We start from the raw sequence: 24,740 nt of genomic DNA, 5'->3' as shown, positions 1-24,740 counted from the left end.
TTTGAAAGTTTTATATAGTGCGAACAAGATCTTTGCAGATATCGGCGCTTCACAAAGTGGGGAATACAAACAGTGAATAACAGGCCATTAGGTATAGCGTAGTTGTAGGTAATAAGTGAGGTGGGGTAGGTACATGGAGGAGCATAGTAAAACAGGTACATCAATAATGGAAGTAATAAAAGTAGGTGTGAGCACAGACAGTCAGGTAAGTCAATAATACAAGTAATACGAATCATCGAAGGGATCGAACAGATAATACAGATCGGTGCAGAGACTTTAAGAATGCACGTTAATAGATGAAGTGTATTTAGCTATGAGGATAGCTTTTACTACTTTCTTAAGAAGTGCGAAGGAGGAGATGAGTCTAGTTCCAGATCCTGGGTGCCATTCCTGAGAAGGAGCATTTATAAGTTTTTTTCCTTCCGGAATCTTCGAGGTTTTAGCAGGAGATTGTTTGTGCCTCTAGTGTTTCTAGAACCACCAGAGATTGTCAGCTTCTGGGTGAGGTAACCGGGTGAGCTAAAGTGTACAGCCTTGTGTCATGCAAGCGATTTTCAGATGTATTCTGGCTTCAAAAGGCAGCCAGTTCAGAGATTTCAAGTCTGGGGTGATATGCAAGTGTTTTTTTGACCCAGTGATGAGTCTCGCTGCAGCGTTTAGAGAAGCTCTTAGGGGTGCAGTGGTAGTTAAAGGGGAGCCTGCAGAGGGCGATGCTGCCGTATTCTATTCGAGGGAGGACTAGTGCTTGTGCTGCAGTTGGGAAGTCTTTGGCTGGGAGGAAGGGTTTTAAGTTTCCCCATGGTATTGATTTGGTAGTTCGCTCCTTTAGTTGCCTTGCTGATATGTTGCTGCATGTTGAGGTTGGTGTCGAGTGTTATGCCTAAAGATTTTGCGGAGTCCACGATGGTGGGTTGGACATTGAGTGCAGTTAGGTGTTTAAGCCAAATTTGGGTGGTAGATCTTCGTGGGAGGTGAGATCAGAAGGAACTGTTTTCAGAGCATTGAGTTTGGGATGATTATCGGCAAGCCAGGATTGGGTGCTTCTGATCGTTGAGTTCAGGAGTACAATGTCTTTGGGGGATTGTAATTTGAGATAGTTGGGTGTCATCGGCGTACATGTGAAAAAGTACATTGGATGCTTGTAAGGTGGTGAGAGGTTCCATAACTAGGTTGAACAAAGTTAGGGATAGGGAGGATCCTTGGGGGACGCTTAACGATACAGGTATTGGTGGACATCTGGTTCTTAAATTTTTGCGTCCTGTTGTGCAGAAAGGAAGTGAACCACTTGAGAGCAGTCCCAGATAGACCCATTCTTGTGTTTAAAAGTTCGAGTAAATTCTAATGTTTAACTGTCTGCTGAGGAGAGAAGTATGAGGAGGCAGGTATCATTTTGATCTAGGATTTGAAGGGCATCGTCAATTATGCGAGTCATAGCAGTTTCTGTACTGTGTCCTGCTCAGAAGCCTGATTGAGGGTTGAGGAGATCAAACTGATCAATGTGTTTAGTCAATTGTAGTTGTGCGCATTTTTCCAGGAGTTTTGCTAGAGTGGGAATATTGGTAATGGGACGGTAGTTGTTTAGATCAGATGGGTCGGCTGTAGGTTTCTTCAGTAAAGGTGTGACTTGTCCAACTTTGAGGGAGTCAGGGATGGTTCCTTGTTGAAGTGAGCTGTTAATTTTAGTCCAGAGTGGAAGGAACAATGGGGTGAAGTCTTTGACAGCGTTAGCAGGGAGGGAGGTGATTGGATGGTTTCAAGGTGCTGAGCAATTTGCCAATTTCTTCAGAATAGGTGTCAAAGGATGACCATGTAGCATTGTCTTTTGATTCAGTGGGTGCTATGCAGTGAGGTTTGGAGTAAGATTAGAACTGGTCTTGCTCCTGAGTTGATCAGCTCGTTTTTGAGAACAGATCCGTGCTAAGCTTGCATATCTGTCCCTAGGTTTTCTTAGCCCCACGTTATACTTTTACATGTGCCCATTGGCTGACATTTTGTTGGGGCATCTCACTGGTGTCCTATGCAGACGCCAGATGGTGGTCTCATGCCTGATGGCAAACACTGTCTTGTCTGTAGTGTAGCCGACTCGTGTTGAAGCTCAAAAGTAACAACCGAGCAGACACCAAATAATTTTAACCCCCATATGTCCCAGGAATGGCCTGCACAGCCTGGCCCCTAAAGTAGCAGTGAACGTTTGATATGGCTGGATTATAACCTCAATGGAGACACAAGCCACAACTTTCTCCAGCTGTTTCAGGATTTTAAGAATGCTGTAATCTTTTCCCCTCTTTTCCAGGTATTTCGTAGCCATATTCAGTGAATACATTTAATTCACCGGTTGGTTTCAAAGGCCTCTTAGCAGGATGAAATTCCATGGGCTGAGAGAATCTGCCTCAGCAATTCTGGGCCACAATGTAAAAGCTGGAGCATTTTCTCTGCCATACTTACTAATAGACCAGTTATTTGGCCAATAGTATTGGTTCTCGTGTATCGCCAGGACCATTAAACTGGTGCTAAGTATTAACTGTCTAGTCTAGAAGGCTAGTTGCAAGGAGGGCTGTTTCTTTAATGTCACATGAGTTTATAATGTGCTCATATGGGGCATGCTGAATATTTTCCTAAGTCTGCTGCTCTGCACAGGGCCAGCACATGTTTCATTTTTTTTTTTTGCGAGAGGTGGCGGGAGCTATATTGACATTATGCTATGCTTTCATTGTTAGTCTCTAGATAGACCTTCAGTCGGTTGCTTGAAATGATTTGTATTATACCTCATTGAAAGGTCATCAGTTTGTTTATTTTCCATAACAACCACCTGTGCATCAAGATAGGTCCTGAATTGCAGAGGGATTTACACACAGGGCGTGAAACATGCTGACTAGGACTTCTCACTTAAACGCCTCTGACACTTTGAACAGTGTCTTGCCTCATTTTATTTCTCCTCGCATCTACAACTAGTCCCCTCGCACGCACTTTACATATACAGCTTGGGTTAAAGATCTGACAACGAGCCCCTCATAGAGTCCCTGTCGGCCATTGCAGCGCCGGTCTGACAGGGAGCAGGCCCCATGATGAAGCATGCCACCCAAATGGGTGTTTGAGGGCCCCACTTCCCAAATTGGGAGACACCCACACTCCACTACTGAGTAAGGGTGTTCACCAACCTAGGCTCCTTCCCCCTACCCTAATTGAACTGCATACTCCTTCAGTGATACTTTATGAATGATGCCTTGTGTTTCAACTTTACTGTTGAGGCTGTAATGGCCGTTGCATATAATTAGGCAACTTAAAAAATCAATTAAAATCAAATCAAGCTTTAGTCGGTTGTAAAGAGAAACATCCATAAAAGCACAATGTATTTACAAATGAATAAAGGTTACAGTTAAGACAGATCTGACTAACTTAAATTCCTACAGCTTTTACTGTGTTGTCTAGGCCTATTGAAAGCTTTCCAGGGTAAGCTTGATGTCCAGTCGTAACTGCGCTTGCACCACTTTTAAAATTGCTTTGGCCATAGGGTTTTGAAGATTATTTGGTTTAATAGTGCAACTGCTAATTCGTCAAGTACCATTACAAACTAATGGGGTAGCCCAGAAAACATCAAAAGGACTGGGGTGCAATGTGGTGGAAACAGTTGGTCCTGACGTACCTCTGGACAAACCAAAGACGGAATACATTATGAAGTTAATTCACGAAGTCCTACTCTATGGTACACCAGAAAAGGAGATGCAATATCTGAAATTCAGTGGCGAAGAATCCTTTTTGTAATTTTGCTATAAAAAACATTCAATACGACATGGAAAGAGATCTATAGATGGTTGCTCTAGTGATAAGTGCGAGGAATCGTGCTCATAGGTGAGGTGAGTAGAAAAGGGAACCTTTGCACAAAGACTACTGGTCACCATGATTCTGAAGGGTAACCCAGTATTTTGTGGCCCGACTACAAAACAATTATACCTTTTAAAAGTCCTTTTATCAGGATGATGCTATTTTTTTTATGCTTTGTCCATTCTCGGGGATGACCAATATCTTTACAACACACCCTAAGTTCCTAGTAAGTGGTACCCCAAGTACCTAGAACAAGGGGGCTAAAGAGTAAGTGCTGCAACATGTATTGTGCTACTCTACGGGACCCTTCAACACCATCATGCAAACTGCATGCCATGGTGCATAGAAAAGCGAAGACAATATGCTAAACCACATGTGCCATGCCTGCAGTACAGGTTGTCACCCCACCAGCATGAGATCACCTGACTTAAAGATTTCTTCACTCTGGTCCCCGTTAATCCTGAGAAGGGTCTTCACTAGAACTGCAGCCAACTTCCTTTGCCCCAAACGCCCCCATATATCAGGATCATTTGGCAATTTGTTTGCGTGCCACGCCATCCGCTCTAGATTACTGCAGGATGCATAATGAAGACCCTGCTCTCAAGAATAATAAGGACCAAAGGGACAATCTTTTTTGCCAGTCAGGCGATCTCCCATTTCTCGGGATACACACCACAGATGATGGCCATAGTAGAAGCTTGGTTTACCTGGTCAGGCAACTAATACTGTTCATCATTTTCCCTGTTCTGATGAAGCCCTGCATGCAGAGGCTCTTAATTACCCTCACCGCCTAAGTTGGGTCGAAACGTCAACACGACTTTAATTAAATTTTATTGCCAATTTGGGAAATGTTTGCAGTTTTAGGACCATAGATCTGGCACTGGGAACCTTGAAAGCAGGAATCCAGTGCACTTGTGTCAAAACTATCTGATCAGGCAAAAAGGGGCACTTTCTACATTGGCACCCTCCAACTTTCTCATATGGTGGGCATGGATGCTTGGCAGGGCCCAGCCGTCTTTTACAGTTCGTTTCTATGATATGCAAAGCCTCCATACAGGTGCTGTTTTGTTCCCCCCCCACCCCCTCCCTGTATGTATTTGCAGGCATGTGTACCACTTGTCAACTGGAGTACCTCTGGCTGAGAATGCACTGAAGGCCCATGATGATTCATACTAGCATAACTTGTCATTTGTGTGGCCTGTTCCTGTTTATGTATGTGGCTCTGTAGGAATGGGTGGCTCTGTGTGTGTAGGTGACTATGTGGAAAAACTCTGTCTAGGTGGCTCTGTATATGTGTGGCTCTGTGTAAATTCAATAAGTCATGCATATGCAAAAGATTAAGCTATTGGCATTGTAAATGACAATGCCATTGATTTAACTAAGCTATTGCCAATTAAAAAGACAATACTATTTATTTATGATTTAAAAAAAAAGAATAGGCAATAGCTCTACCTTTTTAATAATGCCTAGACCATTTATTTTGAAAGTTTGATATAGCGTGAACAAGATCTTTGCAGATATCAGAGCGCTTTACAAAGACAAGGGGTAAGAACAGGAGAGTGCATAACTGGCATTTGGGCATAGCGTAATTGTAGGTAATAAGTGAGTGGTAGGGTAGGTACATCAAATAAGAGGGAGCATAGACCGTCAGGTAAGTTGATAAAACAAGTAATACAAATAAGCAAAGAGATCAAACCAGTAGTACAGATTGGCGCAGAGTCTTAAAAGTCCAAAGTAATAGTTCAAGTGTATTTAGCCATGAGGATAGCTTTTACTTCTTTCTTAAAAAGAGGAGTGGAGATGAGCCTGGTTTCAGGAGGGAGTGAGTTCCAGATCCTGGGTGCCATTCCTGAGAAGGAGTGTTTGTTGTTTTTTTCCTTCCGAATCTTCGAGGCTTCAGCAGAAGATTGTTTGTGCTTCTAGTGGTTCTGGAGCCGCCAGAAATTGTCAGCTTCTGAGTGAGGTAGCTGGGTGAGTTCAGGTGTACAGCCTTGTGTGTCATGCAGGCAATTTTCAGATGTATTCTGGCTTCAAAAGGCAGCCAGTTCAGGGATTTAAAGTCGGGGGAAATATGTGAGTTTTTTTAGATCCAGTGATGAGTCTTGCTGCCGCGTTTAGCGAAGCTCTAAGGGGTGCAGTTGTAGTTAGGGGGAGTCCGCAGAGGGCGATGCTGCTGTAGTCTATGCGAGGGATGACTAGTGCTTGTACTGCAGTTTGGAAGTCTGGTTGGGAGGAAGGGTTTAAGTTTCCTGAAGGTATTTATTTGGAAGTTCGCTCCCTTAGTTGCCTTGCTGATATGCTGCTGCATGTTGAGATTGGCGTCAAGTGTTATGCCTAAAGATTTTGCTGAATCCACGATGGTCGGTTGGACATTGAGTGCAGTTAGGTGCTTAAGCCAAGTTTGAGTGGTAGAGATTTTCGCGGGAGGTGAGATCAGTTTTCAGAGCATCGAGTTTGAGGTGGTTATCGGCAAGCCAGGATTGGGTGCTTCTGATCGTTGAGTTCAGAAGCATATTGTCTTTGGGTGCTTTGTAAATGCTTGTTCTCATTTCTCTTCCTACTGCTAAGACCTAAAAAAAATCTTTCACTCTTTTATCCCTCCACTATCCTTTTCAATCAAAATTACCAGACTAACATGTTCACCTCTCAAATTCCATATTCAACTATACTAATATACTGCCCAAATAACTGAATAACAGACTACTCAAATTATTTCATATTTATACTATACTAATTTTAAACACAAATCCTTTATGGCAGGGGTCTCCAAACCTGTCCTGGAGGGCCGGGTCCATGCCATATTTTTAAAATTACTACATGTCTCTCAATGGGGATATCCAAAAAATCTGGCATGGATCCGGCCCTCCAGGACCGGTTTGGAGACCCCTGCTTTATGGGTCCCGGGGTGACGTGCTACTCGCCAGAAAAGCGCTACAACACCCATCAGGGGTAACAAGTGCTATATGAATGCTAATCTTTCTTCCCCTTTTATCCCTCTGCTATCCTTCTCACTACAAGTAACTGACTAATATCCACCACTGAAATTACCTCCTAATTCACCACTAATTCTTTATGGGCTTCCGGAATAGCGTGCGTCAACAAGCGATACATAAATACAAACCGTTGTCCTCTATCCTTCTGGTATCATTCCATATCCAAATAACTGACTAACCTATACACCACTTATGTACTTGCATGTTTCACCATACTTATACAACACTAATCCTCTATGGGTCCCGTAGTAGCGCGCTACCCGACAAAAAAGCGCTTCGACGCCTCGTCGGGGGTAGTAAGCGCCATATAAATGCAATTACAATACAATACCATCTGTTGGCAAGATTATCTGGCTGCACAGCCTGTTTTGAGGTCCGATTCTGTTCGGAGATGGAGATAGCTGGGCAAGCCCAATGGGCCCAAGTTGGTATTGCGAGGTTTGCAAATTGTTTAAGCCGACTTAAACGGAGTCTTTACAGGTTGGCTTTCTTGTGTATAACGTGGATTTGTAGTTACTATGCACTAGAGCGCTACATTTTTGTAGGAGACATTTGTTTTAAATGTTTATCTGCTTTGGAAAGAAGCAGATGGTCTGAGCTGCAGATCACCTTTCATTGTTTAGGTTTTTCCTACAAAGGAAGGGGTTTAGAGCCTGCCCATTACTTAGCTTTACTTACCACTGATTGGCTTTGTCACTTTCATTTCTTCCTGTTCAGTACTGCTTCCTGCTCAGCTTAACATCTTAACACCATCAGCTGCGGTAATTTCCCCTCTGTGCTACTTCTGATTTATTCCCATTGTTCATGACGAGCTCAGCTCGTCATGAGCCCACGACCAGTGTACTGCATGACGAGCTGAGCTCGTCATGAGCGTCGAAGGGGTTAATCCTTGCTGTGGAGCTTGGACCAAGTACCACTTCTAGCAGTCTGTCTTCCCACTGGCCACATGCTAGTAACCTAATTTAAAAAAAAACTTTCTGCCAATTGCATTGTTTGTTGCATGACCGTTCCTACCACGACCACCTCCTTTCTGTTGGTGCATGCACATTCCCTGTTCGTTGCTGGCCTGTTCCTCCAGCCAACATTTTCCTCAGCCTGCCCTGTTTATACCCCATAGCTAGTACTAGTTTGTGTTATGTAGCACAAAGTTGATTGGAAGGACTTTGAACAATTTACATTCACAGTTAGATTACACATGGGCAACATTTTTACAGACACGGGGAAATAGTGTGCTTTGCCCAGAATCACAGGATGTTGAGGGCACAGGACTTGAAACTGGTTCCCCCCAACTCCAAGTCAGCAGCTCTGGCCTGAACACCATATCCTCTCCTTGCTGGGTGTTCAAATTAGCAACTCTTTGACACACCGGTAACTGCAAATGTTCAAGAATATAAACTGCATAATGAGCATAGGGAAAAAGCTATTTTTACTTGTTTGTACGTGCATCACTTTAAGGTAAAAAAAGCTGTATGATGTGTTATGGCCACATCGCCTTTCCCCCTTTCTTTAAGCTATGTAGCACAGCAACTCGCACTGCTGTGTAACATTTAAATATAAACAATTGATAGCAATACATCTTGCAGAGGTGAAGCCTATTGGCTTTGTCAATATTTGTTTTTTATATGACCGCTAAAGTGATGGGAATTTAGTACCAGTAATTTTTATACACAAGAACTTTACTACTTAGCCGATCACTTAATAGTCTAAAATAAGTATACAGCAGAGTTGTATACGATTTTGTGTGACCCCCGTGCATAAGCTTAAACACCTTTCCATTGTGGCTTAAAACCAGATAAAGATATTGGTAACAAGTTATTACTTACCTCACTCTAGAAATAATCAGTTTCTCATGGCCCTCAACCCTTGCATTGTCTTATTTGCTGATGACCATTTCTCGTGTGTAGAATATGGTGCCAAGAGTTTATAACATGCCACTTGTAGAGCTGCAAAGAGAATTCATCAGAATTTGGGGTTTTGCTTCGATACTAATTGGGGTTTCATTTGGGCCTGCAGTACCTGATCAGCTTTCTACTTTAATAAGTGACTCCAGGGTTTCCCTATTATAGGGTTCAGTATAAAGATGACAACTTTTTCCGTAGCATCAAGGGGTCTTTTATTATCCATATCTTTAGTTATTTGATTGAATGAAATCATTACTAACATTTTTGTCTTTTAAAGTATCTAGAATATAAGCCCTGTTATTTCATATACAAATCTGTATTTTTAATATGCTTTGCTAATTGAAATTTCTTCACATGGTTAAATGGTATGGAGTTTTTCCCTAAAGTGTTGATGCTATGTTTTTTTCCCCCGCTTTTGTTCATAGTATAGCCATAGTTCGTGATGCATAATTAGTAGCTAAATAATTGGTCCTAGTCTGGGAAATTATACCGAAATTAAGCAGCAACGGTTCCTAAAACACCCCGTGCTGACACTTTAGAGGCTGCAATTTAAAATTGCTTACCTGTCTGCTGTCCTGTAAGCCCATCTATTCTGAAATCTGGACTATTCTAGTCTAATACGGGCAGGTGTGGCATTGGGTAGATCAGATGCAGGGCGAATCTTGGTTTCAGAAGCAATAGTGACAGATGTTAATTATGCTGGTCAAGTAATTGAGTTGTGTACAAAAGGCTGATTGGCAACCAAAACCATACCTCTGGCAGGAAGACTAGCAACATGAGATATATAGTGGGTGAATAGCAAATTGTGACTTCAAACTGCCTCGGTCGGGAACTACAATCCTAAGTGGCTAATGGCCAACAATGGATTATCCACCTTCTTTTAGTCCTACCTGGGGGACCATAGATCGTAATAAATTAAATTTGGAAAATCCCCAATTTGCATTTAAAACTTGAATATTTAATGGAGTCTTAAACTAACTTTCCCATGTAGCGCCCTGTGGAGTGCATACAAATAGATTAAAGCCAAGCCAATTGGTTTCACTGATGCTAGCGTGTTCCAGCTAATTTAGCAATCCGATGGGTTAACTACCCAATTTTGTTACCTAAATTTCTTCCCGATCAAATATTTTTTTTTTTTTTGTATAGAAAGCCTATATTAGATACACAATTAAGTGACAGTGTGATACTTAGCAGATGTGAAATTCTAATTGCGTTCAAAGAAAAACTCTTACAGGAAGGTGGAATTATACTGCGAATAGACAGTAGCAAAAATTTGTGAATAATACTCTGGGTGGAGCCAAAGCCTACTCCAGTTATATTTTTAATAACTGATAATGCAGCCAGCTGGATTGTCGAGCCAGACAGTAAAAAAAGTGAAAGCCCATAAATCTTCAATCATTCGGTGTCCATGCCCCATGTATCCAGATTATATATGTAAATGTATAGGCATTTATATAGCGCACTACTTACCCGGAGGGTCCCAAGGCGCTTCGACGGCTGCGAAACCCTTCCTGGCTTCCCTGAGAGATGGTCCCTTAATGGGTATCTCCAGGGTGAGACCAGGCATCCCCGGCGGTCTGGTGGGGCCGTTAGTGAAGATGAGGCAAGCTAATGCCCAGAGTTGCCGAGTGTGATCGCTGATCAGAGTGGGCACCGAGGCGAGAGAATTATCGAGTCCGCTGACCCTGGTCCAGGGAATCGAACCCTGGTCCACGATGCACAATTGAGGTCTGATCTCTTTCCTACTCTTGAAATCAAATGCTAATTATTAGGAATACTTTTGATGCTTCGTTTCCTAAGGCTGCCACAATACTGGTTTAGTCATTCTTTAAATCCGTTGGTATGGTATCCATTTACTCCTGTGCTAGGATTTTGTATTTGAGTAAACGTTTGCAAGAAAACCGTTTTTTTTCTTATTTAAAACTGCATCATGGGAAGGTTTGCTGTGCTATGAATCTGTTCCCAGCTTTCAGGAGCCTTTACAAAACAAAAGTGTAACCATAGCTGTGGCTTTCTTCTAAGAGGTAGTAAGCATCTGCACTTATGCTTGGGGAGGATTATACAGGTTCTCCGAGAACCTGAGGTATCCAAAACCAACAGCTGCACCATTCAATGGTTTTTCACTGTTTATTGAGCACGTCCTATGCTAAAATATAGTGAAGGAAACCTGTATTTCTGAAATGTACAGAAGATACTGAGTTTAGGAGCAATGGTTGTTTTCACGGCTCTGAATTAGCAATGCACTTTGCGAAATGTATTTTTTTTATTTGTATGCTAGCTTGCACTTGGAAGTCAGACATGAAGTAAAATCTATTGCTAATAAATGTTCTACTGTTGTGCTTCCACACGTCTCCTGATAAATAGTACCCTACTTGTGTGGCTGAGCCTAGCGCCTGTGATGCAAAACATCCTGAAATACAACCTCGAAACATTGCACTTCACCCAGCAGAATCAGTTATTTATTTTATTTTTTACCTGTGGCTGGCTGGATTTTGAACCCTAGCTCATTTGCCCTCCAGAGAAATCTCTCATGCCAGATCTACTATACCCAGACATTTCTGAAAATACCAGGAGTGTCCAGGTTGTTCTACAAAGGTTTCTTGCCACAAGCCCTTTCACAACCTAACCTTTATAATAACATTTTTTCCACATTCCTGAGAAACTCCAGAGTCTGCAGCAATCAACAGATTGCATACCACCCATTGACCGCCCCCGCCCCCCCACCATGTCTCGCGTCTGTGGTGGATTCTAAAGTAAGGAATTTTCATCTAGATCGTGTCTCTAACACAATGCGTTACCAAAGGTAAGTAACTTGTTCTTTTCTACCCTTTCTTATTGCAAGTGCTAGGCCCACTCACATATGTACACTAACCTGTCCAACTTACGGACTGGTTATGGCTCCCAGCAACTTTGATGGATTCCTAGACCCTCCTTTCCTCAATGAATATTGTGCTGTCATACTGGCAATCTCTCCTTCATCCTTTCTACCCATTCCCTCTCAACCCCGCTGGTTAATCTGGACCCCAATGACCCTGCCCTGCACGGTTTTGATCCTGGGGCCAAGGACATTCCCCAGGTATGAGAGATTTCTATGGAAATGCGGAGCTCCAGGCCAGGGAAGATTTGATCAACCATTTTCAGCTCACTAGAAGGGATGCCTTTAGACTCGCACAAGCTTTGCATTGGGTGGGTGGGCGGGCAAACGTCCATGGACACTGGTGCAGGTAAGAGTTCTTCATCAAAATCCACTTCAAAGGCCTATCATGGCTCTACAAATATATCTTGGAGCTAAGCCTTCAAAGGAGACGCACATATGTAGCAGGAGGGACCTGGGGACTGAGATCCCAGATTATATTTGGAAGTCTATCTGGCAAAGTGTGCAACTCCAACTAAATGTTTACGAACTACTTGCACTGTGGTACCTTACGCCCCCAAGATTACACGATGTTTGGCAGTGTCAGGAAGTATGTTGAAAGAGAAATGGAGAACTTGGCGCAATGCTCCACACATGGTGGTCATGCTCATCTCCAAGCCTTCTGGTGAGCTGTCCTCCCATTGATGTGAACCATCTCAAGCTAACTCTGACATGATCCCTTTATTACTTTTGGGGTACTCTGGCATTCAGGGCATGTACCCCATGACCACCTCAGGGGGGAATATTGATGACCCATCTCTTGTTTGCGACTCATCTTAGCATAGCCCAAATGTGGAAATAACAGAGCACTTCTATGTTCAACCTCTGGTGGGGGAAGCTATGGTCCATATATGCCAATGGGAAAACTGTTGGCAGTGATCCACAAGAGTACAACAGTTCGCCAAGATATGGCGTCCATTCATGACTTGTATGAAACGGGTCCACCTTGAAAGGGGTGCAGGCCTGACAATGTTTCAGATTCTTCACCACTCTTGTATCTGTGACATGTCCCATTCAGATGCTAGTACCAGCATGAGTACTGAGGCCCGATCATGGACATTTAAAGTTATTGTTTCTATTGTCTATCTATAGCTCTTACTCTTGGGCTGGTATAAGTCTGAGCTATGTGCTGTATGTTTTTACGATAATTGTACCTGAATATGTAAGGACAATTTTTAACTCCTGTGCAACCTCCTTTTTTCCGCTCTGTAAAAACAAAGCGATTACACGTGTCTCGAAGTCACTACTTCTATATACTAGTATGCAATTGGATCTGAGGCGGGTCTTGCTCTATTTATCAGGGTGGGTTTGTTTACTGTTTGTTCTGTTCCATTCTTTCTCTATCTTTTACCAAAAATGTGGATAGATAAACCATTTTGTTTTCCTGAAGCAAATAGGGACGCTACCTTGCGGGCCATTGCCCACCTGCATTATTGATTCCAATGTAACTTGATAAAACAAGTATAACATTGTTTTCCTGTAAGCTAAAACGTTATTAGAAAATAAAAGTAACTGTCATGATTCCAACTCCAAAACGTACAGAAATTATTCAATCATTCAAATGGAACATGTTTAAGTATCAATTTGTTGACCTACCATCCAGTGGTTTTCTCACAGGTACTGGTGGGCTTTCTGCTCTATTTTGTATTTATAACTATCAGCGAAGAGCCCTTGAAAGAGAAGCTAGAGCTACTTGCAATTGTAGTTTACATTCATATGACTTCATTGAAGTTGTGAACGCATTTTTATATGAAATAATGCTATATTTAAATGTGTTTTAGTTAACATAACCAGCATTCATTTGACATGACTAAGCTTAGTCAGTCTGCACTGGCGTTCATTTTACAGTGATAGAAATAAAATGTACTGAAATAGATTTCAATAAACTACATTTGATGGTGCTGTTTACTGGTCAAGCTGAAAGGTATTAACTTATGTTTCTCAAGAAAGAAGCCGTGTTCAGAATATTCCGTATTTGCATCAAATTCAGTTTGCTTCGGTAGTCTGCTCTACGCAGTTGACCTATTTTTATTTGTTGATCAAATGTTCTATCCTATTTATGCCTTTCTATAATTGAATGAATGTAGGTGTTCCTAAATGTTTATTTGACGAACCATAATTTCCTGCAAAATTATTGATTGTGTATGTAACATTATTCGTTCAACCTGATTATGTCAGATCTGCCAATGTTGATTGATTGTGGCATTCACTGTCTGAAACAAATAAAATGGGCCCTCTTTAAAATGTGTGCCAGACTTTCCTTGCTTCCTGAATTGTGCAGATTCTGTGAGCCTGTCTATTAATTTATGCTTGTTTTTATACTCTCCTTTTAAACTGATCAGTCTGCATGTTCTACTTGCTGATTTTAAAATTAACTTTAAATTCTCCTAAGCAGAATCTAAGTTAGTCTGTCAATTGATTTACACCATACTAGTTGCCTTGACTTTTGAACTGAGCATATTTTATGCTAGTCCTCTTACTGAAATATATTTTGGTTCTGGATATTTCATTGCTTTGGAGCTGCACATTTATGTTGGTCCTCTTGCAATTTGATGCATTATCGATACTTATTTGAATGACTACTTTTTTTTCTTGTTATTATTATTCAATTAGAATAAATCTTTTGACTTCGAGTTTTGCTCCCCAGCGGTTTACTTTATTTGTATGGGCTATCATCTTGTTTGACTCGCATGGCCCTGGTCTTGCATATGAACCCTTTTAATTTATTATAAACTTGGACCCAATTATGGTGGAGTAACCTGGGCAATTCTGATAATTGGTTTAACTGAACATTTTAGTTACATTTGGTAACTAGCTTGCTTTCTAATAGCGGGGAGGGGGGGTGGAATTTTCTAAAATATCTACTTGTCCATGGGGCAGATTTCTTCATAAATCTACTTGTCCTGTAACAAAATCCACTTGTCACTTTTGTGCAGTGACAAATTATGGCAACAGTCTCATATAAGAGTTCTGATATAGCTCCTCTGATTAGGCCGGACTCATACCATAGTTTGGTTTGAATACTAGCTATTGCCTTATGTGGCCAAGTTTCCACAGATCTACATATTAGGGCTGAAGGTAGTGGTAATCAATAGTTTCAGGGTTGGAATGCCCTTTTGAGTCTGTGCAAAGCTACTAATATGCATGTTTTAAGGATTTCATCCAATCTTCTCTAATATTTTCCCTTGCTGAGAAAGGTTGCAAATTTATTCCTGACTACGGCAGATGTAAAACTTCTTCCAGGGTTGGGAAAAAAGTGGTTGGAAGGAAAGTGAACATGCAAACTCTCAGATTTTCGCATGAGCTAATAGACGCATGCATATTTGCTCCTGCTAGAATTCCGTTCACAAATCTTTTTGAGAAGTACTAGTTCTTGGCCTACTTCTGTAAATTCTTGTTAATTCACAAAAGCCTTATATGCACTTAATGCAAGTACATATACCATGGTGCACTTTTGAGACTTTCTTTAATTATTGGGCCCCTAATTGAAGTTGAGGTAACCATGACCTTTTCTTAACATTTTGTCTATTGGCTGGCTTCACTGTGAGTGACCGCATTCTGCTCTTTCACAAGGAGCATATTTGTGCTCAAAGTAGTTTTGTTCTGTGGCAATCTGTGTTTTTTTTTTTTAGACCAAAAACAATTTTTGCTTTTGCCAATGTTTGTTATAATGGTGAGGGCCCAGCAGCTCCTACACAATATGGTTTTAGAAAAAACATGCTAAAACAAGTTACGCATTGACAAAACCAAAAGACTGACCACCAATTTCAGACGTACTGGCTATGCCAATGCTGGTTTATTAATATATTCCATCATCTTATTAAAACCGGTTACACTTATTTTCCATTATGAATATTTTTGGGAAATACTTGCATACATCAACACACTTTACTAAATAATGCTGCAAAGAAATGGTACCTAAACTTTGACAGTAGTTTAGCAAAATGTTTCTTTTCCTACTTGCTTTTTTGTGAACATTTTATTTTGAAAGAAAAAAAATCATCAATCTTGCTTTCAAGCTTTTGCAAATATTTGCATCTAATCAATGAGCATTCTGGGAGTATTATACAGAGCTTCATATTGCCAAACTTTGAAAACCAGTGTACACATTTTTATACTGTAACTACTGTCAGTGCAGTCCTAGCTTATAACATTTACTTTAAGAGTTTACCCTAAAAATAAAGGCTTTGCAACAATGAACCATAAATCCGGGATTAAACCACTTTGACACAAATATTATGCTGGCTGCCCATCCCTTTTTCATAATGTGGTACTGTAAATAGGCAGCAAAAGGGTTTGTGCTTTGGGCAGTTAAGCCTACTTGTTCCAAGGACTAAAAGTTGACCACTGCCTGGGACGAACCTTTCGTTAACAGACCGTCATCGCGGTGAGGAACACTGAAACCCTTGATCTTACTGGGTAGACTGCTACCACTAGCGTCACTTTTATGAACACCCGAGAGGTACTGATGTGACCAAAGGGGAGTACAGCAAAATGAAATGGCTCGTGTGCCCTCAAACCACAGGTAGCGCTAATGGGACTACTGGATGGACATATGGGCATAGCGTCCTGCAGGTCCAACACCACCGTCTCCTGGGTCCAAGCCAGCCAAGACCTGGGCAAGTGTGAACATCTTGAATTTTTTCCTTCCGGAGGAAGGCATTGTGAGGGCACAGGTTTCCAATGGGACAAACGCCTGTCTTTTGTTTCCAGAAAGTAGGGGGAATAACAACCATAACCTACTTCTGGAATTTACACCCTCTCAATGGCACTTTTGGCCAAAAGGCCTGCACTGCCTACCGTATGCAGACAGATGATCCTCTGTCGGTCTCTCTGGGTGCAGACAATTTCCTGTGAATGGTATGAAGTGAAATGGAAATAATTGAAAATTATTAAGTGGACAGGATACGTTTATAGACCATTTATTGATTAAAGTGAGAATCACCACCATATGATGAGGCTCCTATGCAGGTGGAAGAGATAGGAGCATGAGAGCTGAGCCTGTGGACAGATGAAATGGAGGTTAATTCGTCTTCACATAGTGAGATAGAAGTAATGAAGATTAATACTCTCAAACTTAATGGGGCTTTAGAAACTATGACAGACACTTAATTCAAAGTGACAACATTTCAAAATAGAACACATGAATTGCCATTTTTGGGTGCAGTAGCAGGAAAGCATGTACATTCTGCATTTGAGAAGCTCGAGCAAATGGCAAAATAATTTAAATGTATTTTTGTTCACAAAGGAGCATTTGTGAAACCTTTTTAGAATGAAATAAAAAGCGCATCACAAAAACAAGATTCTAAACACTTGTGAAAAAATCTTAGTTATTGGGCAATCAAGATTAAAGAATAGGAAGAAGTGACAAGGTAAATTGGAGAATGGAAAGATTCTCCTGATACGCATACAACATCGAAAAACAAAAGTGTGAGTGAATGTGAAGCAGTGGTTAAAAAGGGTTTTCCATTGTTAGAAGTGCAGTAAGGAGCATATGTGCATGTACTTTGGTCAAGGCGTACTCTTTTCACATTGACAAAAAATTTCCTGAAGCTCAGAGAGGACCTGGAGAAGGGGTTTACAGAGGTGAGACAGAATTGTGACATTTTCAAAGCTACTTTAGCTAGATTTGGATGTACTATTTTTAATTGTGCCTCTATTTGTGGGTGAGTGTAAGGCTTCTCCAGTTGTTTTGCAGAAATATAACCACGTTATTCAGCATAAAAACAAATGTTTACTAGAAATCAGTCAAGTGGTCAAAAATCATGAGAGCGACTCAATCCAGAGTACTCCGCTCATGCTTGTTATAAGAGACTGATGCTGATTAATTGATAGTATAGTGGAGTTGATGAACCCTCTACAGAGGATATTTCAGGATTTGTCTATGCATTTGTGTTGGGATTGCATCCGTAGATTAGTGCTAATATTCAGCAAATCGGAATATGATGGCAAGCGCAATAGTTAGACCAAATCCTACTCTACACAAATTACTGCAGTGATTGTTGCGATGCTAAAAAGAAAACAAAGCAGTAGTTGATGGTTGCTCAGAAAGGTTGTTTTCAGGCACCTGGTTTTGGTGCCGGTATGCAAGGTGTTCATGCATAAGAGTTTGATGTGCAATTCATGCAAGGAGGAAATAATGGTCCATGTGTGAAGAGGATTAAATAACGATGGTAATGTGAGCAATAGTATTAACAGTGCACTAATTAGAAAGTCAGTGCCACATATGGGTAAAATGGATCCTGGTAATGGGCATGTAGATTAATCCAAACGGATTTATAATTGAGTTGCAAATGCTTCTCCAAATGCAGAACAATATGAATCCGGTGAGATAGAATGACATGGACAATGGTCCCAGCTGTACCAAATCCAAGGTAATTCAATGGAAATATGCCTTTAGTCCCTGATATGCACAAACCAATGCAAAATACCATGCAGGGATTTGAGTCAAATTCCAGAATTAAAAAATGAATGACAATTTCCACAGCTTGTAGCTACACTTGGAGTTCCTACAGGACCGAGACAAGCTCAATGACTGAGACTAACAAGGGGAGGAGGACTGCATGCTTGGTGCAGTTCTAGAGGTAAGGAAGGGATGATATTTTTTTCAGAAAAAGTGAATGGCTATTCAGTATAATTTTCAATCGAAACGGGTACTAACTGCTCCACTATTTGGCTACTGGAGGTTTCTAACTTCATCCTCTCTGAAAAAGAAATCCAAGTTGTAGGCATCTAAAAAAAAAAACAACCGGTAATACGTTGTAAGCAAATATTCAGGTGAAAATTAGTTCAACTAAAAATCAGTGAGACCAGTCCAGTTAATTTGTTGGGTCGCGATTTCTTGTGTGACTTGAACAGTGTTTTGTTGCACCTTGGTTTTTTTTGTGTGGAGATTTATATAATGTAAACTAAACCCCAAGGTATCAGAGAGCTTTACATGAGCACCAGATGGACACTTACATTTTTTTGGTTAGGCACGGGGAGAATAAGTGATTTGCCTAGAATCACAGAATGTTGAGCGTCCCTGCTGAGACTTGAACCCGGTTCCCCGGCTCTGAGGTTAACTGCTCTAGCCCTTGGGCCACATTTCTCCACATTGTGAGTGTCCTGCAATCAAACACAAGATGAAGGTTTAGATTTAACTATAAAATCGCTAGAGACAAAAGTTAAAATGTTTCCAGTGCTGTATCCAGAAGACCCACCTCCAAATTTAAGACATACTGAGAATGTTTGTCCTGATTTTAAAAGAAAATGAATCAGTTGAATAAAAATGCAGAGCCAGTGCTGTTCAGCAAAACCGAGTGTGGTGTATCCGGGTACTCCTGAATACAGGCTTACTTATGAAGCAGAGGAGGGGATTTCACCTGCCACTGACAAAATGAATGAACGGCATTTTAAAGTGAGTGCTAAGATATCCGTGTAAGTCTCACATCACAGTTCTAAAGACATCTAGCGGAAAATAGCACACAGTGCAAGATCTCCACAAACTTAATGAATCTGTTTTGTTGTGCTACTCAATCGTGTAGTAGTTTTATTTCAGATTCCTGCAGAAGCGGAGTGATTCAATATCACAAATTTGAATCTAGCATTTTTCTCAAATTCTCTTCATGAGGCTAATCAGTATCTTTTTGCGTTTACACCAAAAGAGCACTTTATTTCGGAATCTAGAATCCTATAAGGGTATATAGAAAGTCCTTCAATCTCCCAAATATTTAAAGAGGATTTGGTAAGGTTAAATTTGCCCTATGATTCAGTGCTGGTACAGTATATTGATGATCGATCAGACAGTGCTTGTATAGTGTGCCTAATCACTCTGGGGAGTTTCAAGGTGCTGATGTCTTTGAGATATTTAGTCAAAGGACCAGGCCTTGAGTCCCTGTCTGAAAGCTGAGAGTGAAGGAGAGGTTTGCAGGTTGAGGTTTAGGGAGAGGTCTTTCCAGGGTGGTGAGGTAGGAGAAGAAACTATCTTTGCTGTGGCTTTGGCGGATGCGGGAGACCTGGGTGAGGGAGGTAGAGCTGTCTGGCAGGTTTGTGGAAGGCCAGGCAGCAGTTTATGTAGGCTAGTTCCTGATCGTGGAGGGCTTTGTAGGAGTCTGGCTGCATCATTTTGTATAGTCTGAAGTCGCTTGATGAGTTGGGTAGTTGTGCTGGCTTGGAGTGCATTTCTGTTGTCTAGTCACCTGGTGACAAGGCATTGTGCAAATGTTTTCTTGATGTTGCTGGTGATCCACCTGAAGATCTTGAGAAGCATACAGAGAGTGTGGAAGCAGCAGGAGGAGGATACTGCGTTGACCTGGTGCTTGATGGTAAGTTTGCTGTGAAGGATGATGCCATTGTTGCGGGTGTGGTCCATGGGGGTTGTTGTAGTTCTGAGTTCCTTCTTGTCCGTGTGGAGCTTCAGGCAGGTGGACCTCATCCAGTCGGAGACGCCTGTCAAGTTGGTTCTCGTGGTGTCTTCCGTCAGCGAGAGAATGAGTTAGTTGTGTGTCCTCTGCATATGCGCTGATGTTGAGTCCAGGAGTGTGAACAATGTCTGCGTTGAACAGGGTGGGGGAAAGAGGAGCCTTTGGGGACACCACAGATAATTTTCTTGTGCTCGGAGGTGGAGGTGGTAGGAATATTCTCTGGGTGCGTCCTGCGAAAAAGGTGATCCATTTGAGGGCATCTACTTTGACACCGATAAGGTGGAATCTTCTGATGAGGGTGTAGTGGGATACGGTGTTCAATGCTGATGAGGGGTCGAGGAGGATCAGGGCTGGTCTCTCCTCCGTTGATGAGAATTCTAATGTCTGTTGAGGGGATCAGGATTGTTTCGTGCTAGATTGGGAGGTGCAGAGTAGGTTACCTTCCAAGTGTTAGGTGAGTTGGCGGAAGATCTTGGCCGGAAACTGGAGGAGCGAGATGGGGCAGTATTTTTTTTAGTTTAATGTGGTCATCCAGAATGAGAGAATGCTGCAGATTTGCTACAATTTCTCTATTAAATCATTTGTCTGAAAATTGACACGGCATCGCCTGCCAAGTTGTAATACTGTTGAAAAAGAACTCATTTATTTGGGACACCAAATTAAAAAGGGAGTGAGAAAACTGTCCAAAGAACACACTTCTATCATTTTGAGGATAAACCCACCAGTTCCACAGAGAGATTGAGAATAAACCCACTAGTTCCACAGAGAGAAGTGAAGATGTTTTAGGAAATCTGTTGTCCTTGAATTCCAAACTTTTCCTTATTCGCTAAGTTGAATTGCAGTGATTTGAGGAACTCTGTGCCTGGGACAATGAATGCATGCAAGCCTTCCTAGAGCTCAGGCAGTTTGTGTAGCATGCTTGCTCTAGAAATGCCTAGTTACAAAAATGGTTTAATCTGTCACGAGAGAATGGTGGGCACTTTGTTTTGATCCAACAACATGGATCGGCTAAGTTGCCCATTTCATATTTATCTGCAACACTGAATCCAGTTGCCTCTGCTCTGCCTGGCTGCATGACAACATTGTATTGACTCCTATTGCAGCTGTACAATGCGAGGTAATTGTGATGGGTTACTCATTAACTGTGCTTGTTCCACATTCGGAACAGACACTGCTAACTCACACCTGCACTCAGCATCTGAGTGCATCTTGACCAAGAATGAGCAGATAATCTTGGCAACAACGTTTTTTTTAATCAGACGTAATACCCCGAAACCTGTCACACTTTTTACTTTGCCAAAGGCGGATGGATTAGATGATGATCATGAATGAACAGATGTGAGTTGTGCGCCATACCAAGATCAGGCATTCAACATGTACCACTAGAATTGCATGATTTTATTGTGGATCTTGTCTGAGCGGCTCCTCGAGCAGTATATGCAGACTACACAGTGACTATCGAGTATTGTGGAGGCATCGTACTTGTCTAATGTAATTTCCGCACAATTAGGAGGATTGGTTTTGATTACAAGAGCATGTTGCATGGCTAATGTATTCAGTGTTACAATTTACACAGATAGCCAGCCAGTATGATATTGGTGTGGTCGCCAATTTTCGGAAACTCATTAAAAACTGACCATGTATTCTACATTTAGTTGCGGCCCTGCATATGTTGAAGAAAATTGATATTGTAAAATATGTTGCACACTAAAGTGGAGATGACAATATCTTACCGGGCAACAACTTTACAGATAAAGTTGCAAAGTGCTGTGCTCTTGCACACTTGAATTGAATTAAAAAACAACCTTGATTAAAATATTTTTTTTGCCATTGTGAGTTCAAACAGTTTAAACATTTGAAGAGTTGAAACATTTGCAGAGTGAGGTGTCGAAGATATATGAAAAAGTTGGGAAAAGACAGGATGTTATCAAGACAAAGATAATTTGTGGAAGTCAATTCATGGGAGGGTTATGTTTGCAGATTTATTACTGCATATACCAAGTTATGTGCACAGACCTACACATGTAGGACGAGACGGGATGACTGCTATGTTTAAAACGTATTGGTTTAATCCTCATTCCAGAAAGATTGCTTACAACCTGTCAAGAAGCTTGTAATTTGCCAGCAGGTAAATGTTGATATTAAGAATCAATTTACCACGAGCCATGTGTGAAAATTTGTAGAGTTACAACGCTGTAATGGTTTGCATTTTATTTTGGTGGTCAACTGTTTATTTAGTAAAGGGATGGAAAGGTTCCTCAACTTCATGCTCTGACACACTTACTGTAGCCAAGCTATTACTTAGGAAAGTAATGGCAACATACGGCCTGCCAACGTCTTTGGAATCAGATGGGAACACTCCTTTTTAAAATGAAGTGATGAGTCCTATGCATTGAAGTGTACAAAAAAGTGATGGATGGACTTCTTGAAATAATCTCAGCCATTGGTATTTACTCGGGTCACACTCCTGTCCATCGTTATTCTGCACAACATGCCACCTCTGTTTAGATTTGGGTTGCTTGTATTCTGGTTCAGGGAGGTCCTGGCCTGGAGGTTTGGGCTAGATTGTTCCTACAAGAGCAGGGGCAATAGTGATTTGCAAATGGCTGGGTTCAAACTGAGTTGGCTAAACGAACAATGGGTTGGAATGCTGCCCCTAGCGAATGCTAGTTGTTAGACTTATTGCAAGCATTCCTCCCATCACCTTTTATGTATTTCATGTAGAGGGAAGGTTATAATCCGACATGGGTCCCATACTCACTGTGCCACTGAAGCCCATATACACCCCTATTAATGAGTTCCAATCATGGTAAACCCAGTCTTGGGTTGCTTATGTTCTGGTTCAGGGAGGACCTGGTTAAGACCAATTTGTATATGGCTGTTTCTGAAATATGGTGGCAAAAGAACAATGATTTGGATTTCTACCCTGTGCAATTGCCGGTGGTCAAACATATTGCACGCACCCCTCCTATCACATTTTGGGTGTTTCATGAGAGCCCTATGCATGGCCCTGAATATCAACCCGACGTTCCATTGTACTGTCATCCCGAAGCATCCGGTATAGTTAAGAGGGCCTACAGTACGATGAAAGCAAAACTGGTAAAGTGTGAGTCTCAACATTACTGAATTGCCCAGATGCCCTGCTTCTGGTTCTAGTAAGTATGAGAAGCATACCCAATAGAAGCACAGGATTGACTGGAGTGTTGATCTGGAGGGCCATGAGGACTCCTGGAACTTATTCAGCTGCTTTTTTCTGAATATTACTAATGACCTGGTTTTGGATTACTGCAAAGGTTTGCCTGATTTGATATGCTCCATCTCTCACCAGGTGAAATATGCTACACCTTCAACAAGTGAAGAACCCTGCAATGACTTAGGCCCTGAAGACTAGGTCAGGCTGTGGAACCAGTATGAAGACATGCGTAGAGACTCAGTGGAAGTGCACAAACCAATCGATCATGAAGGTGAACACTGTTGTAAGGTGTGGAGGCTTGCTCTATTCGCTCTACGCTATCTCACAAAATGAGTCAAGGATGCAGATGATTAAGCTGTGACACAACTACTAATTCACAAAGTCAAATTCAAGTTTGCTACGTGGATCCAAAGTGGGGAGAACAAAGTGTTCAAGAAGAAAAAAAATAAGATGAAAAAGAAAAATAACAACTTAAACCAACTCAAACCTCAAGAGCAGCTCACAGTATTTCAATTGCAAGTCGTTCAAATCGAGACCAGTGAAGATGAAATGAGACAAGTGGAGCAAAATGTGACTGAAGGTGAAAGGATTTGAAGGTGACAGAAATAATAAGAGCGTTGAACCTATTTGACAGTCTGAGGGAAACTGTAGAAAAATCAGCAGATACAGTGGCAGATCTGAATTACAAAGATTTAGAAAATCCTGTAGTCAGAAGATCAACAAAAGCAAGAGTACTAAAAAGAAATATGCAGCTCCTGATTGGGCACATTTGGCAAAGACTGAACCAGGATATTGAATAATTTCCCGATGAAACTGTATTTTGAGTTTTTTTAAAAGAGAATAAAAGTTATTTATTTTAATAAGTATACATGCATAGCTCTCTTTGCTTAGAATTTGAAGTTTTGTTTTTGTCTATGCTTTCATTTAAGAACTATGCTGCATCTGAAAAAGAATGATTTTATATATTTAGATATCCAGTTTAAGATAGATGTTTGACAGCATTAGGTTTATGACTATTTGAATTAAGCTAGTGCTGTATGAACTATCTTTTCTCAAGTATGCGGAACCGATTTTCTGTTAGGTCTTTCTCCAAAGAATGCTAAACCCTCTTGCCTATTTGGGGTAGATCGCGCTACAGTCTCCATAACTTTTTTTCTTCAAATAAGGGATCCACTCCAAATCTGTCTTTTATTCCCCAACACCCTGGGGGTTCTAAAGGGTACCCAGGGTTTGTGGATTCCTCTGAAGAGGACTGATAAATTAGGCAAAACATAGAAAAAAAATTTGGGGGTGTGGAATAGGAAAAAACACTCCGAAAAAAGTGTCTGTTGTATCCTAAAAATGGCATCAACAGTAGGGTTGCTGTGCTAAAGTCTTCATCTTCCTGGCTTTCAGAAACATGCAGGACTGAATCTGTTTTTTAAAATGTATCACAGTTATGGCCTTTTTCAAAGTAGCAGTCCGTTTTTCCAAATTTTTGTGCTTTCAAACTACTTCCAAGTTTGTGGTGGA

General features: G+C 41.3%; 1 protein-coding gene across 2 annotated transcripts in view; it reads left to right on the top strand.

The window, feature by feature from the left end:
- LOC147702890 (heterogeneous nuclear ribonucleoprotein A/B-like) overlaps positions 1-24,016 on the top strand; it is a 30,415-nt gene extending 6,399 nt beyond the window's left edge. For both annotated transcript variants that reach the window (XM_086931481.1, XM_086931478.1), the window contains exon 9: positions 23,364-24,016. The gene's annotated coding sequence lies outside the window, so the exon portion shown is untranslated. The remainder of the gene's footprint in view (positions 1-23,363) is intronic.
- Positions 24,017-24,740: the final 724 nt, after the last annotated feature.

The sequence above is a fragment of the Lissotriton vulgaris genome, chromosome 7 (assembly GCF_964263255.1).
Source record: "Lissotriton vulgaris chromosome 7, aLisVul1.2, whole genome shotgun sequence".
In the NCBI taxonomy this organism is placed as follows: Eukaryota; Metazoa; Chordata; class Amphibia; order Caudata; family Salamandridae; genus Lissotriton; species Lissotriton vulgaris.
This window is presented reverse-complemented; position numbering and strand designations above follow the sequence as displayed.